We start from the raw sequence: 13,570 nt of genomic DNA on the forward strand, positions 1-13,570 counted from the left end.
CTTGCTGTTCTTACACAAGACATGCCATCTCCTGTTTCAGGGCATTTTTACTGGCTGTTCCTTATTACTGGAATTCTCTCCCTCCTCATCCGTGTCTCCTAGCCCCCTTGACTTCCTTAAAGTCCTAGGTAAATCCTACTAGGAAGTCTTTCCTAATCTCCCTTAATACTAGTGCCTTCCTTCTGTTGATCATTTCCAGTTTATCGAGTATATAACTTGTTTGTACTTAGTTGTTTGCATATTGTCTCCCCCATTAGACTGTGAGTTTTTTTGAGAGCAGGGACTTCTATCTGTATTTTTTTATTTTTGCTTATCTTTTTATCTCCAGTGTTTAGCATACTACCTGGTACATATTGTCATTCTGTCATTTCATTTGTGTCCAACTTTTGTTTTGTTTTGTTTTTTGTGAGGCAATGAGGATTAAGTGACTTGCCCAGGGTCACACAACTATTAAGTGTCAAGTGTCTGAGGTCAGATCTGAACTCAGGTCCTCCGGAATCGAGAGTCAGTGCTCTATCCACTGCACCATCTAGCTGCCACCTGTGTTCAACTTTGTGACCTCGTTTGGGGTTTTCTTGGCAGAGATACTTGAGTGGTTTTCCATTTCCTTCTCCAGCTCCTTTTATAGTTGAAGAAACTGAGGCAGACAGAGTTAATTGACTTGTCCATGGTCACACAGCTAGTAAGAGTCTGAGTTCAGAGCTGAACTCAGATCTTCCTGACTCTAGGCCTGGTGCTCTCTCCACTGTGCCACCTAGCTTCCCCAATACAGGGACCATGCCACAGCTAAATTTGGCTTTCTCTACTACTTTGCAGTTTTCACATAGTAGATCCCTAATGTTTGTCTAGTTTATTGATTCCTTTCCCTCTCCACCTTTGGGGTGAAGGTGCTAGCCGAAAGAAAAGGCACAATATAACAAGAAAGCTTAATCAATGCTTGTGGCCCTGGTTCTATATTTCTAAAGCTAAAATTTAGGGCTCTTTGCAGTACAGCAGTCATTAAAAAGTCTCTGTTCAGGTTCCCCCCCCCCCAACATGAAATAGGGAGGATGTTTTAAGCAAAAAGGGGGCTGGTCCACAACTACTATCCCATGTAGATCAAAGGTACGGTAGCCAGTCAGGCTAATACCTCCCAAATGCCACTCTTATATGAGATCTTCAAATTACCCTGCCTCCCAGGGGCCAGCTATGTCAGTGAGGAAGTTCTTTTATTGCTAGAGCAACAAATTGTAAACCTAGAGATTCTCATGGGGATAAAAACTACTTCTCATCACCCATAGGACCTAATTTAATTGCTCTGCTTCGTGATTACTAATTATTTTAGGCAGTAGGGCATGTGTATGAGAGAAATAGAAACCTAAGTGAAAGGTCTCTCAAAGACATAATAGGTCATGGAGGCCACAATCCGAAGAGTGATATCTACATACTATACTAAATGTAAGAGGGTGACACAGAAACTTTAATTGTGGGCTTGGGGGCTGAGTCATGCCATGGGCATGGAATAATTACCATAATCATCCTTTATTATACTCTTCATGTGAGGGCATGAAATGTACTATTCTCCAGGAAGGTACAGTGTGTGGAACTGATAGAGAACAATACTTCACCAGATGGATAGAAAGGAACAGTTCAAGGACTCTGTGAAATACAACCTAAAGCAATGAAATGAACGAAACGAACATCAATATGTCAATGATGCTGAAACAGCAGCCAAAGACAGACTGCTTAGTGGGGAGAAATCCAAGATGGAGAGGCTTAGCTTAAACAAAGGAGTCACATTGACTATCAGGCTAAGAGGCTCTTGTGCAGTGAGTGCCAAGTCCTCAGGAAGTAGCTGCTCTCAAAATCTGCTTATAATGAATTCCTAACCACAGATTGGTCTTTCAGTCACATCTGCCCACAAGGAAAATTACTCTGAAAACAGCACCATCTTAAACTACAAAAGACTAATAGATCTTTATCCCAACATTTAAAATCTAATAAATACATTTACCAGACATCTAAGGCTAGTTCTTTTTATTATTCTCATGTATCTCATATTAACACATTTTGTTGATGACTCACTACCCTAAAGGAGCCTTGGAATTTTAGGTTTAATGCATTCTTTTTTTTTTTTTTTTTTTTTTAGTGAGGCAATTGGGGTTAAGTGACTTGCCCAGGGTCACACAGCTAGTAAGTGTGTGTTAAGTGTCTGAGGCCAGATTTGAACTCAGGTACTCCTGACTCCAGGGCCGGTGCTCTATCTACTGCGCCACCTAGCTGCCCCAGTTTAATGCATTCTTTTTTTTAGTGAGGCAATTGGGGTTAAGTGACTTGCCCAGGGTCACACAGCTAGTAAGTGTTAAGTGTCTGAGGCCGGATTTGAACTCAGGTACTCCTGACTCCAGGGCCGGTGCTCTATCCACTGCACCACCTAGCCGCCCCAGTTTAATGCATTCTTAAGTCTATATCAAAGCTATTTCTTTGGGGGGCTAGCTTTTTGATATGTTTTAGTTGAAGAGAAAGAGTATTCATTCAAGGTGTTAGCTGACTTTAATTAGATACTGGGCAGACAAACTCTACATCTCACTACATGAATAACTTACCTCCTTTTCCAGTCATATGTCTCTTGGATGATATATTTTATACTTCTTGAATCTCTCTATTGCCCGTTGGTTAATCTGTGATTCTGCTTCTTCAGAAAATGTGGCTGGGGGTGGTGGAGTGTGACTGTAATCACTGATAAGGGAGAGTCTGAAGCTGGTGGATTTCTCTAATCTCAAGTTCCTAGCTATAGTAGGGCTAAAGCAGTTTGGATGTTTGCCCTAAGTTCAGTAACAATATGGCAGAAGCAAGGCATCACCTGGTTACCTAAAATGGAGCAAACTGGTCCTGGTTGTAAGCAGTGCACATTAAAGCTTATGTGCTAAGCATATAGTAGGTTCTTAATAATTATTTATTGATTTGACCCATACATGGCTGTGATACTTTCATCCTCATCAAAATCACCAAAATTAAAAATAAAATTGTGGTACTGTATGATTGCCAGCAGAATCAAACAGAATCAAGGGGAGGATATTAGCTTTAACATCAGTTTTTGTTTTAAATAGATGCTTGATATCTTTGACAGTATTGCTTATTTCTAATGTCTTCCTATCTTGAACTAGACGTCACTTAGACATCTTAAACTCAACATGTCCAAACTGAAATCATGTCCCACCCCTTACCCCCAACCCTCTTCTTATTCTAACTTTCCTGTTCCTGTTGAGGGTACCACCATCTTTCCAGTCGCAGTCTAAGTGTCATCCCTGACTCCTCCTTCTCTCCCACCTCCCCATATCCAATCAGTTTGTCAAGTCATGCTGATTTTTACCTTCATAACATCTCTTGTATATGCCCTCTCTCTCCTCTGACACTGCTACCAACCTGGTACGGTCTTGTATCACCTCACTCCATAACTTCCAACCCAAATGTTCACATAGATTATTTGTGCTCGACCTGTGGTAGAGCATTCTGAGCTCATACTGGTCTGATAAGCCCCAGTAGGACACACTGTAACTTGACTTTAGCATAATGATGTCATCTTGGTTCTCTTTGAGAATGAAGGACAACAGCTCACTAAGTTTGACTATTATAGTAATCTACTGGTTTGCTTTCCTGGCTCAAGTCTCTCTCCTCCAGTCCATCTTTCACTCAGCTGACAAAGTGATATTCCTAAGGTGAAGATCTGACCATATCAAATTTTAGTTTTTCTCCATCACCTTCAGGATCAAATGTAAAATTCTCTCTTGGCTTTAGAGGTCTTCATAATTACCTTTCCAGTTTTCTTACTCAATCCTGTATACTCTGTGATGCAGGGACACTGATCTTCTTGCTATTGTTCACATGTAATACTCCTCTTGACTAGTTATTTTCTCTGTGTATGTGTGTGAGTGAATCGGGGTTAAGTGACTTGCCCAGGGTCACACAGCTAGTAAGTGTCAAGTGTCTGAGGTCAGATTTGAACTCAGGTCCTCCTGACTCCAGGGTCAGTGCCCTATCCACTGCGCCACCTAGCTGCCCCATTGACTGGTTATTTTCACTGGCTATTTTCAATACCTGGAATTCTCTCCTTCCTTATGTCTGCCTCCTGACTTCCCTGGCTTCTTTCAAGTCTCAGCTAAAGTTTTACCTTCTAAAGGAAGCCTTCCATAGTTCTTAACTTTAGTGCTGTCCCTCTGTTGATAATCTCCAATATATTCCTTGTTTATACATAGCTTCTCCCTTGTTACTCTGTGAACTCCTTGAGGACAGGTTCTGGTTTTTGCCCTTCTTAAATTAAGAGTGGGTTTCTCAATCTCACCCAGGCTAGAAATCCAGGGAGTACTCAGAGGCCCAATAGTACAATTTCACTGTTTTGGATCTGGGCAAGTTCTCTTGCACTTAGGTAACATTTTGGGTTTCCTGCTTCTGGAGGCTCATAATATTGATTCAAAACTATGTTCATGACCCACTTGGCATAACCCACTGTGGTTCAAAACTCCTGAGTTCAAAAGATCATTAGCCAGAAGAAAGTCTTTAAGGCTATAACTTGTTCTATGAAATAAAATATTTTTATTGAGTATAAAAGTGGGATCTTCTTTTCTGTATACTTTTTGATTTACTATATGACTGTAAATATATGATCTGCTATAAAATAAATATTGTTTATAAAAGTTCATGTAGGGGGCAGCTAGGTGGCACAGTGGATAAATCACCAGCCCTGGATTCAGGAGGACCAGAGTTCAGATCTGGCCTCAGACACTTGACACTTACTAGCTGTGTGACCCTGGGCAAGTCACTTAACCCTCATTGCCCCCCCCACACAAAAAAAAGTTCATGTAGTTCTTGGGAATGCTTCCCAATTTGTTACATAGGTTGTTTAGAAATGGCTACCCTAGGTATGAGGCATTCTGTGAGTCTATATCCACTCAAAATTATAGCTCACAAAGCCCCATTGTTGTGTTTACATTAATAGTTATTCAGAGGACATAGTTCAAAGCAAAAACACTTACTAAAATAGTAATCCATTTTACTTATAAACCAGTGGCAAATTTATTGTGATTGAAATTATCCAAGGATTGGGTTGTGCTGCTCCCAGTCATACTTATCAACCAGCAGAATCATGTAAGAACTGGTTTATTTTGTGCTCAGAGGAGAGACCCACATTATACAAAACCAATGGGCTCCAAGAGATGGTCTCAAGCCACATATTGGTTTTGGTTCCACAGAGAGGAAGGATAGAATGGAATTTTACAGAAGGCAGAAGGGAAGGCAATGATTTCTGTATCAAAGAACAGTTAGCAGAAGGAGGAGATTTTCATCAGGTAAAATAATGAACTGATCAGTAAACTAGGGGTATATCTTGAATCTGCAGCCTAACTATAACACCTGAGCTATAGCTAGTTATGGGAGATCCTTATACCCTTTTCTTAAGCAAATGGTGGTTATAAAGCTGGGCTAGAAATTCTCTTATGATAATATACATCATCAGTGGGAAGAGAAGAAAAATGTAGGAGTCTCCTCTAGGGAACATGTCACTGGAGAGACAACTGCACTTCTCTAAAACTCAGAGGTTGCTGCTGTCTTCTGATAACATCGTTACAGTTCTTCAGGTTGTACGGTGTCTGTCAGTCATAGGTGCTATTCCTCTGCTGAACATACACATATCCACCAGATGTGTAATGACTGGAGAGATTCTCTTTTGTCTAGCTTCTGATTTTAGCTGAAGTCCTAGGCTATAGTGCTATATCTTCCTCTTTCCACATTTAGTTCAAAAGCCAGAGAGTTTTTTATAGCTCTTTTAGAAAAACAGCCACCCTCAGCCATAGGACCAGCAATGGCCCTAGGGGTAAAATGCTTTCAAGGCCTTTCTCTTTTTTTGTCTTTGGTGCGTTGTGCCCTGTTCCCTTCAGGATCTTGGTTGTATAACTTCTCTTCTCCAATAAGTAAATGTCAGTCACAATCACCAACCTGTTTAGAACAAAGAGCAGAGACCATGTACCATCATACTAGTACCCATAATACTAGTGCCCTCAGGCTTACTTCCATTTTCTTTGGACAAAATTTCTTGTCACTGGTCTCTATGGAGACTTCATTCTAGCTCAAGAATAGCTCTAGATTTTAGTCTTTGAATGCTATATTATGCCTTGTAATTATCCTTATAGTCACCCAATTACTACCAAATAGCTATGGAATTCTGGCTCACTCATTAAAAAAAACCACCACCACCAAACTCTAAATATCTTCTGCTTTTTTATGTAGATTATTGGGTAGAGGAAAAAATGCACTTAAATAAAATTTAGCCCATTGGGGCACAATTGTTTATTAACAAAAACAATTCAAGTCAACTTGTATTTGTTGAATGCCTACTGTGTTAAGCACCGGAGAAGTATATAGAAGTATAGCCCTGACCTCAAGAAGCTTAAAATAAAATTGGGTATGCAATAGTAGAGAAAATAGATATAGTGCAAGATCTATGATATAGACAAAGAAGGAAGGAAATAAGCATTTATTGTCTCATGTGCCATACACTGTGATTAGAGCTTTATAATGTAATCTCAATTGATCCTCACAACAACTTTATGAAGAAGGTGCTATTATTATCATCATTTTACAGTTGAGGAAACTGAAGCAGGCAGAGGTTGACTTACTCGGGGTCACATAGCTAGTTAGTGTCTGATGCCATATTTGAACTCACGTTCTTCCTGACTCCTGATGCTGTGCTCTAATCTACTTCACCACCTTGTTGCCTCTAGGTGAAAAAGACAAAAAGTCTTTTACAAAGTTAAGATAGTTGGAGATAAATCTCATACTGTATACTAAAATAAGGTCAAAATGGATACATGATTTACATATAAAGGGTGATACCATTAAAAGAGCAGGGAATAGTTTATCTGTCAGATTTATGGACAGGGGAAGAATTTAGGACCAAAGCAGATATAGAGAGCATAACAAAATGTTAAATAGATAATTTTGATTATATCAAATTGAAAAGCTTTTGCACAAACAAAACCAATGCAACCAAAATTATAAGGAAAACAGAACACTGGGAAAGAATTTTCTGCAACAAGCATCTCTGATAAAGGTCTCATTTCTCAAAAATATAGAGAACTGAGTCAAATTTATAAAAATACAAGTCATTCTCCAATTTATAAATGGTCAAAGGATATGAACAGGCAGTTTCCAGACAAAGAAATCAAAGCCACCTATAGTCATATAAAAAAATCCTCTAAATGACTACTGATTAGAGAAATGCAAATTAAAATGCCTCTGAGGTATCACCTCACACCTATCAGAATGGCTAATATGACAAAAAAGGAAAATGTTGGATGTCAGAGGGAAGGCAGGAAAACTGGGATGTTAATCCACTGTTGGTGGAGCTGTGAACTGATCTAAACATTCTGGAGAGCAATTTAGAACAATGCCCAAAGGGCTATAAAACTGTATACCCTTTGATCCAGCAATACCACTTTTAGGTTTATATCCCAAAGATATCCAAAAAAAAGAAAAAGAGTTGTAAAAAAAAATTTATAGCACCTTTTTTTTTTGGTGGCTAAGAATTGGAAATCAAAGGGATATCCATCAATTGGGAAATGGCTAAATAAGCTGTGGTATATGATTTTAATGGAATATTATTGTGCTATAAGAAATAACAAACAGGATGATTTCAGAAAGTCCTGGAAAGACTTATATGAACTGATGTATAGTGAAGTGAGTAGAGCCAGGAGAATGTTGTGCACAGTGATAGAAATATTGTTTGATGAAGAACTGTGAATGACTTAACTATTCTCAGCAATACAATGATCCAAGATAATCCCAAAATGACTAATGATGAAACATACTATCCACCTCCTAAGCGAGAACTGTTATTGATTGAACATAGACTGAAGCATGCCATTTTTCACTTTCATTTTTCTTTTATTTGAGTCTTCTTATACAAAATGACTAATATGATAATATTTTACATAATTTCACATGTATAACGTATATCTGATTGCTTACCACCTCAGGGAGGGGGGAGCAGAGAGAAGGAGGGAGAAGTCAAATTCGGAACTCAAAACTTTAAATAAAAATGTTTATTAAAAAGATATTTGGAGATAAGCAACTGTTTTCTTGGAAGGCATCTGGTAGGAAGTGAAAGGAAGGATGTGTATGATTTGATAGGGCAAAGAAGAATGAAAAGAAACAGCATAAAAATGGTATTTGGGGACATGAGGAATGGGTTAGTCAGTGGAGTGGAAAGGCTATAGTGAGTGGTAGGGTAGACAATCAGATGAACAATATCAAACCAGATTATGGAGATAGTTTAGTATATACTAGAATGAGAAATTTAAAGTTGACCTGATAGACAATGGATAGACAATAGACATCTTATATTCCTGAGTAGATTGGTGAAATAATGGTGTTTAGGATGTTTAAGAGAGGGGGGAAACTGGAATGATGGAGATAAATTAACAAGCATTATCATTACATCAATTGAGGTATGAGATCATGGGGATCTCAACTGGGATGGTAGGCTCATCACAATACTGAGTCATTCTTAGCTTAGGATCCACAAAATCTCCAGATTTTGTTTCATCTATAAAGCTGTATTTTAGCCAAAAATCTGAGAAGCTATCCATCTACAATGTTTTAAGCATGGTATCTACACTTTCATCTATGTCATTAGCAACTTGGCAGAGACAAAGAAAGATCCCTGGGTCATACCACCAAATATTTCTCATCAAGTTGTCATTGGCCCATGAATCTTTGGGTATGGTGATTTGGTCAATTTCAATTTCACTTAAATAAACTACCACCTATTCCACATCTCTCCATCCAGCCCACAACAATATACATGAGAAATTATGTCAAATGTTTTGCTAAAATCCAGCTATAATATGTCTAAAACTTTCTCCCTATCTCTAAGTCTGATGATCCTTCAAAAAAAGCAAATAGAGGGGGCAGCTAGGTGGCACAGTGGATAAAGCAGCAGCCCTGGATTCAGGAGGACCTGAGTTCAGATCTGGCCTCAGACACTTGACATTTACTAGCTGTGTGACCCTGGGCAAGTCACTTAACCCCCATTTCCCTGTAAAACAAGAAACAAAGAAACAAACGAAAAAGCAAATAGAGTTAGTCTATTATGATCTGTCTTTGATGAGGCCATTTTGGCTCTTCATGATCACTGCTTCCCTTTCTAGTTGCTTATAAATCATCCTTTTAATAATACGTTCTCAGATTTTGCCAGGAATCAGTCACTTGCCTATAGTTTATAGACTCTACCCTCTTCTTTTTTCTTGAAAATTGGTTCATTTATCCTTTTATAGTCTTGTGGGACCATTCTTGTTCTACATAATTTTTCAAAGATCACTAACGGAGTGCTACTCAGCACTCCTAGAAACCAACTACATATTTTATCATCTCCTTACTCATAGAGTTTTGACTATCCACTAGCCATTTTCATAATATTCTTGCAAAAACAAAAGCAGAATAAAAATTGAATAGTCCTATCTTTTCTCCATCTCTTATGATTGTTATATCAGTCCATCAGCAAGCATTCATTAAGTGTTTACAATGAGGCATTGTTTTATGCAGTCTGAGCAACAGTTCTCTCTTTTTCAAGCTTTCTTTTGCACCTAACAGTTAAAAAAAAATCCTTTTTATTGTTCTTAGAATTCACTGCTAGTTTAATGTCTCTGGGTTTTAGTACTCCTGATGCTTTTTATGTAGTTAGAAATCTCTTTAATATTTTTCCCCAGAGTTACTTGGCTTTGATTCCATATTCTACATATGGTTTTTAAAAATCAAAATTGGTCAATGAGTTCCCTTTGTATCCATATCAGTCTCTTTAGACAACTCCCGTTTTCCCACATTGAAATTATGTTTATATCACTAGAATTTTATTCATAAGAGCTTCCTATACTTCTTGGGAAAACTTCTCCTGTAAAATTTAAGGGGGTAGGGTTATACTTATACTGACTTTCAACTTTTCAAAATCTAGTCTCTCCAGATCCAGAGTATGTATCATACTCTGCTTAGACTTCCTCTCCTAAATCACGAAGGCTAAGATGGAATGGTAATTTTCTTCCAAAATTCCCATCATTTCTGTCACAGCAACCTTCTAACCTTGTTCAGAATCAAGACTAGCATAGCAAGTCCTTCTCTTTATTTCATGGAGATTTTATGTAACAAAATGATAATTAAGACAAGCCAGGATTTTGATACCTGCTCTACTTTTGTCTTGGAGTCAAATATCGTGGGAATGTCAGGGATTTTGTTTGGGTAGCCCAAAGTCTATATTTACTTCATAACTATATTTCCACAGAATGAAGGGGGATGCATTTGTAGCTGTACATGAGTTTGTAGTATGAGAAACCTACAAATATAGGTTAAGCAGTTTCTCTTTGTGTGTGACAAGTAGGAGCATTAGATATTGAATCCCTCACAGCAATGTGAAGGGAAATACCACAGTTCTCAGGAGTTCTGGGCATCAGCACAGCAACTGCATAGGCATGAGAACCAAAATCTAGGGAAGTCTGGGCTTCTTGGCCTGGGACCCAGACTAATCAACCTAGGCTATGGTTTTTACCACCATCATCAAGATCTAGAGAGGATCCTGAAGCTAAGAAATAGTTGCCATTTCTCTTCTCCCCACCCCCAGTTTTCTCCTGCTAACTCTTACACTTCTCCAACCCCCTTTTTTCATCTTTTTTTGAGATTTTACCTTCAGCTTATCATAATCTTTCATGCACAGAGGCTTCTCATGCCTCTGTTCCACAGAGAATATGGATTCTCTGCTACCTGGACATATCCTCATATAGTTATAAATAGGATACAGTACATTCTCAATGATGATTTGGGAAGAAAGAGTGACAAAAGATATCATCTCTGGTAGGTGAACAAAAAAGGAGGTGTACCAGGCATATAACATGAATTAGAAATAAAAGGTGAACATTCCATGGGATGTTGCTCTGACAGTTGAGTGACTTAAAAAAAAAAACCCAACTCTTTATAATAGACATAGGTGGGTCCTCAGAGAAGAATTTGTGGGAGGGAATGCACTAAAGGACACAGGATGAGAGAAAGTAGATAGGTTATGATCCACATTGATGAGATCACAGATCCAGTGAAATTTTGAAGTACTTGATTATGCAGAGATATCTGGATAGTGAGATCACCTGTCATTACTATAGTGCTCTTTGCCAGGGCCATGATTTGTTTTTCAACTCTTCATCTATTTCCTCTTTCTGTCCAAGTGGTGTATAATATACTCCCACAGCAATATTGTTCCGCTGATATTTACTATGCTTCCCTATTCTGATTCCTAGATTTTCTCACAAGCATATTTTCTTCTTATACAATATTTAGGTTCCAAGAATAAATCATTTCTCCCTCCACAGTTTTTGTGTGTGTGTGTGTATCTATGATCTTATTAGTGTATTTTCTCTACCTGAATTTCCCATATGTATTTGATGCTTAACTTATCCAAAACTAAACTCATTTCTCTTTCTTTCCTAACTCTCCCATCCTTTCAACTTCCTATTTGTGTTGAAGTCACCACCATTGACCTAGTCACCCAGATTTGCAATCTGGGACTCATTTTTTACTTTCATTCTCTTTCAGTCCTCATTACAATCAATTGTTAATAGATCAGTTGCATTGATTCTACCTCCTCAACATATTTTTTACATATGCCTTTCTCACTACTCACACCAAATTCACCTTGGCCCTCATTACCTCTTACATAGATTGTAGCAATAGCTACACAATGAGCCTCTCTGACTCGTCTCTTCTTCCCTTTCCAATTCATACTTACACAGCTTCCAAATTGAAAATTTTAAAGTTCAAGTCTAACATGTCACTCCTTTGCTCAGGAAACTTCAGTGGTTCCTCATAGTTTCTATGATAAAATATAAACTCCTCTTTTTGGGCATTTAACTTAACAATCTGGATCCACCCTCTCTTTCTAGGCTAATTACATATTATCCCCCTTCATATATACTATGCTTTAGATAAACGGGCCTATCTACTGTTGACCCGCTCTTCCCTCCATGCTTTTGCATAGTCTCTCCCCTATGCCTGAAAGGTTTTTCCTCCTTGATTTCACCTCTTAGAGCCACTAGCTTCCTTTTAGTCTTAATTCAAGTGTTGCTTCCTTCTTCAAGAGGTTTTTTCTTGTTCCTTCTACTGTTTAGTGTCTTGCCTCTCAAATTACCATGCACTTTTTTGTGTATGTCCTGTATATATCTATCTGTAAATATGTTTTTGCCCCCTAGGAGAATAAAGTTCCTCAAGGTCTGGAGCTACCTCCCTTTTGTATCTGTCACCCTGGTGCCTAGCACAGTGTTTGCACATAGCCATGTGGTCAGGGTACATCAGTCATGGAGCCTATTAGGAAGAAGAAGTTGTCTGGGTAAGTTTCTAGCTGCTGTTTGAGTGACAAAAATTACCTGAGCTACTTGTGGGAATGATGACAAATCCACCATGCTCAGAAGAAACTAGAGAAGCTACCTTTGGCTTCAGAGTAGGAGTGAAGATGCTGCAGGAAAGAAGTAAGCAGAATTCTCAGGACAAGCAAACACCAGTGAGAAGTGGATGTTACCTTTCCCTAAATTCCCAGTTCCACTCACATTCCTGGGACTTGACCTGTTGAGTCTGTTTATGTGAGCTTGAGGACTGATTTTCTGGGAGAGGAGGGATTCTATTTTTACCTTGTTAAATGGGGCTCACTGGAAGCTTTCATTTTTGTTCTTTATAGATTTTGAAATAAATGTACTTTATGTTTGGATGCTTATTTGGAGCTTTTTTTGCTGAATACCCCGTCCCCCCCCCCCCCCCAGAACAAGGAGCAAGTCAAATTGAGATGTTTTCCCCAAGGTGATTTTTGAGGACTAAACAAGAACTGTACTGATATTATTAGAGAAAAGCTACCCAAGATTGAAACTAGTTTGCCAAAAATGGGATATGTGTCCCTACTAGGTACATGGAATAGATTTAGGCAAGGAAACTGAAGCCCTGCTAAAAGTGACTTGCCCAAGGCCACACTGGTTGTAAATAGCAGAGTTGGGATTCAAACTAGAAACAGCCTCTTTCAAGAGTGCAAATTGAAAAGAAACCTGGGAGACATACAATGAAGTAAATTTCTCTTCTGAACAAGGAGTAATATTGTGGTATTGCTGTTAAATCAACTAACATACTCAAGTTCTTTTACTTGGCAGTTTCATTCAGGTCTAAGTGTCCTGATTCACTGAGCATTTTTATGTTCCTACACTGTCTCTAGATCTCAGGAGAATTGCTTTTTTTCTCCTGACAAATTTCCTCAAATAGAAAAGGCAATATCTCTAACAATTTTGATTTTTAACTAATCAACTTTTCTCTAAATTGATTCTTGCCCAGAAGATATTTGAGAGGGATTCTGGGATTCACATCAATATAGGATTAGGAGTCAGAGAGACTTATTATGAAGCTATTGCTAGAGTCCATGCAAGAGGTAATGAGGGCCAAGGTGGTTTTGGTGTGAGTAGTGGGAAGGGAATATGTAGGAAATGTGTTGAGGAGGTAAAATCAGTGCAACTGATCTATTAGCAAT

This window comes from Dromiciops gliroides, chromosome 4 (assembly GCF_019393635.1).
Source record: "Dromiciops gliroides isolate mDroGli1 chromosome 4, mDroGli1.pri, whole genome shotgun sequence".
Taxonomy (NCBI): domain Eukaryota; kingdom Metazoa; phylum Chordata; class Mammalia; order Microbiotheria; family Microbiotheriidae; genus Dromiciops; species Dromiciops gliroides.